General features: G+C 44.9%; 1 pseudogene; it reads left to right on the top strand.

The window, feature by feature from the left end:
• Nucleotides 1-2,055: 2,055 nt before the first annotated feature.
• Nucleotides 2,056-2,697, top strand: LOC116886613 (annotated as a pseudogene).
• Nucleotides 2,698-4,158: the final 1,461 nt, after the last annotated feature.

Genomic DNA, 4,158 nt, shown 5'->3' with positions numbered 1-4,158 from the left:
GTGTTCATTATCCATTCATCAGCTGACAGACATATAGGCTGTTTCCAACTTCTAGGTATTATGAATAGAGCAGCAATGAACATGGATGGGCAGTGTCTCTGCAGTAGGATGTAGAATCCTTTGGGTAGATGCCCAAGAGTGTTAAAGCTAGATCTTGAGGTAGATCTATTCCCAGCTTCCCAGGGAACTGCCATATTGATTTCCATAATGGCTATACAAGTTTGTACTTCCACCAGCAATGGATGACCCTCCAGTGGCAAAGTTACATTTAGTTGAGTCATGGACTTAAGGGGCCCATTGAAATCTCCAAACATCTCAGGCTATTCCTGAGGCTTGTTCAATAATGGAATGCCCTATTGAAAACAACAACACTTCCATATCTCACTGAACATGGAGACGTTAAGCAGGTGCCTAATTAGAAGCTTCACCCCTTCCGACTAGTATCCATGATACTGGAAGGTACCTTGCATGCTGCCAGATGGGAAAGGTAATCACCAATCCAGTAATAAACCCTGCACCTTATAATGGTGGCCTGCCTACAAGATATACTAGTCCGACAGTGGCACACATGTTGTGAAAGTAATCAGCCACTCTCTGGTTGGATTTAAGGCCCATTCCACGAGACAAAACCCATGTCTGACAATGCTAGGGTGGCCAAGAACCTGAGACTGCATAGGCTATGGGCTTAGAGGAAAACCAAATACTATTTTGCTCAAGGAATATAGCAATAAAATGACTCCTAATGACATTCTTCTATACCCATGATCAGTGCCTTGCTCAGCCATCATCAGAAAAGCTTGTTTTTGCAGTGGATGGGAACTAACACATCAACTCATAACTGAACGACGTGCAGAGAGTGAGAGATATTGGAGCACCCGGTTTTAAAGGGGCATCCTCACCAAGCCCTCCTTTTCAAAGCTCAGGGACCTGCAGAAGAGGCGGCAGGAAGATTGTAAGAACCAGAGATAATGAATGACTCTAAGGAAACAGTGCCCTCTGGACACAAGACTGGTACACGTATGAACTCACACGAACTCACGGGGCCTGCACAAGTTCAAGCCAGATGGGGTTCCAGTGTCGAAGAGGGAAAAGGACAAGGGTTTCCACTCCTAGCTAAAATGTTATCCGCAATTGACATGCAGTGGCAAAGGAAAGTTCATTTCTCGGTAATGGAGTCTCAGTGGGTATATTAATCAGACGTCAAGGGTAGGCACTGTGCTCAGCAGAAGATGGCCGACACCAAAAGAACCCAAGGGCAGTTTTGTAGACCTTTTGTCTCATTCACCTTTGTTTGGGCATTCCTTGTCTCATTAGTCTTCTGCTTGTATGTTTGTTTCTCTTTCTGAATGTGTGTGTGTGTGTGTGTGTGTGTGTGTGTGTGTGTGTGTGTGTGTGTGTGTGTGTGTTGATTGTTTGTTAAAGAAAGAGAACAAGAAAGTGTGGAGTTGGACAGTGAGGGGATCTAGGTGGAGCTGGGAAATGGGGAAAGGCATGATCACGATAGATTGAATTAAACCAATGTTTTTTTCAATAAGAAAGGAGGAAAGAGAGAGAGAGAAAGAGAGAGAGAGAGAGAGAGAGAGAGAGAAGAGAAGAGAAGAGAAGAGAAGAGAAAAGAAGAGAAGAGAAACATTCGAAAATATTTTTAAACGCTATTTATTCTGAGAGTTTTTTGAGCAGTAGGAAGAGTAACGTTTGAGCAATGTTCAGGGCTTTCCACAGCAGGGACAGACAAAGAGCACCGAGACATTCCACTGCAGGAGCACATGGAGGGCCTGCGCTATGCCCAGGAACTATGGAGGGCAAGCTCATCTTCTCAGAACCTGCTAGGGATGAAAGGGACACACACGAGAGATGTCTCATGGTGCCTAATTAGATACCATCAGCATGTCAGAGCCCAGAAGGGACAGAGAAGCTTCTGGTAGTCTGCAGGTGGCAGTTTGGCAGAGAGCACTTGCCAAGGCAGGGTCCCAAGCCTACCCCCACAGGCTATAGCCAGAATAGAAGTCATAGTCAGAGGACTAAAGAGGATGATCCCATAGGACAGCAACACCGATGGGTGTCACAGAGATTGAGATACCCGTGTTAGCTGCAAAGGCACCAGAAAGGGAAGATGAGACACACAGAGGATTGAGAAATAAATACCAGAAAGACAACTTGAGACAAGTTTCCCCTTCTCTCTCTCCCTCTCTCTCCCTCCCCCTCTCCCAAAGGGACAAGGCCGTGGTCGAATTTGCTGAAATGGATCTGGAACTAAACCCTTACATGAAGGCTGCCCGGCCTACAATAAATCATGTCAAAGAAGAAGCAGTGCCCGATTTAGACTTACTCTAGGAGGAGAAATGTTTGGCTTCGTAGGATAGGAATTCTGAGGCTGATTCTAAAGACAACGAAAACATACAGTTTAAGCCATAGCTAAAAGAACTAAAGAAGCAGCGAGGTGTGTGCAGACAGAGGGACCAATGGTACAGAGGGAGATGGTGAAGATACGGTTGTGACCAACTTCATCTGCCCCATCACACAGCTGGGAAAGAAGTCGGTGAAGGACAAGTGTGTTCTGAAGAAGCCACTGTGGGCAAACCTTAGAACAAGAGAAATAAGGCCTGTTCTCCTGAAACTGACTGTAGTCACAATGTGGTGAGGACATCAGATTGCATCCTGGATGAAGCCCTGAGAAGAGCCATTGAATCACAATAGGAAGAAATATATATATATATTTTCTTTCTATATATCTTCCTGAGTAGGAACGAGCTGCCTGTTCATGGGGATGTCTGCATCCTGCCTCCACCCCACCCCAGTAGTAAGGTCAGAAAGCAGTTAAGGGCTGGTTGCACAGAGCACTTCATCTGAGGTAAGACTTGATGCTTAGCTGTGGTTGAAAACCTCTTTTCTATGTCGCACAATAAAAACACAATCACATTATATTCTTTATTTTTAAGCGCTCATCATTTTAAATAAAACGTTGATTGTCCTCCCTCAAAAAAGAGAAGAAAAAATGTCAACCGTAAAGGACAGAAGAAAATTTGTATGCAGCTGAATAAAACCTCCTTATTAAGTGATCAAAGTTACCGAGTGGAAAGTCAGTGGGAAGTATGACACCTGACTTCTGTTGTGTCATGTCAAAGATACAAAAGTCGTTGGCTCCTGGGGCTACAGCCAAGCTGCCTGTGGCCTTCAAGTCTGTTAAGGTCGGAAAAGTCAAGAAAAGATGGCATTGTCGCAGACTGAATGCATTTGCAATTGAATGTTTCATGGGGCTGAGCTGTGTCTGTCCACCAATGCATACACTGGAACACTTGGAGGAGCGGTGTTGGACCTGGATGGCAGGTTGTAGACATGTTTATCTCTCTCTCTGTCTCTCCGTCTCCTCTCCCTCTCCCTCTCCCCCCTCTCTCTCTCTGTGTGTGTGTGTGTGTGTGTGTGTGTGTGTGTGTGTGTGTGTGTATCTGTAAAGGGATATGTGTGTGCGCGTAAGTAAACCTGTTAGCTGAGGCCAGAAGAGGCGCTCAGATCACCCGGAGCTGAAGCTGGAGTTACAGATGGTTGTCAGCTGCCAAACATAGGCACTGTGAACCAAATCCAGGTTTTCTGAACAAGGAGTCAGTGCTCTTAACCTCTGAGCCAAAAAGCTACATCTTGGTAACTTGTCCAAACTGGACAGAGCACAAGAGGGATGTTGTGCTGTTTTCAAAACTTTCTGTAAGTTCGAAGTTGTTTTGAAAGCAAAACGCCCTGCAGAGATGGTAACAGTTGTTCAGGCAGCCTCTATGCAAATGTGAACATTGAGTCGCAGGGCAAGATTGACGAGGGTGATGTTGAAAGACTTGCAGACTGGATGAGGAAGCAGTGACACGGGGTGAAGTCTAAGGGGATGCTCAGTTTGGAGCATTTGATATTGCAAAGGCATTGGTAACTTATTTGGTAAAAGGAGAGAGAACCACATAATTCATAGAGAACGTTAGACTTGAGGAAAAGATTCAGATGAATTTGTTTTTAGTATATGATGAGTCAGAAGAGAGGCTAAATACAGTATGTGTTCCTGTGTGTGTGTGTGCATTTTTCTGTATATGTGTGTGTATTTATATGCTATATATGTGTGGTTCTCTCTCTCTCTCTCTCTCTCTCTCTGTGTGTGTGTGTGTGTGTGTGTGTGTGTGT

Source organism: Rattus rattus, chromosome 17 (assembly GCF_011064425.1).
Source record: "Rattus rattus isolate New Zealand chromosome 17, Rrattus_CSIRO_v1, whole genome shotgun sequence".
Lineage (NCBI taxonomy): Eukaryota > Metazoa > Chordata > Mammalia > Rodentia > Muridae > Rattus > Rattus rattus.
This window is presented reverse-complemented; position numbering and strand designations above follow the sequence as displayed.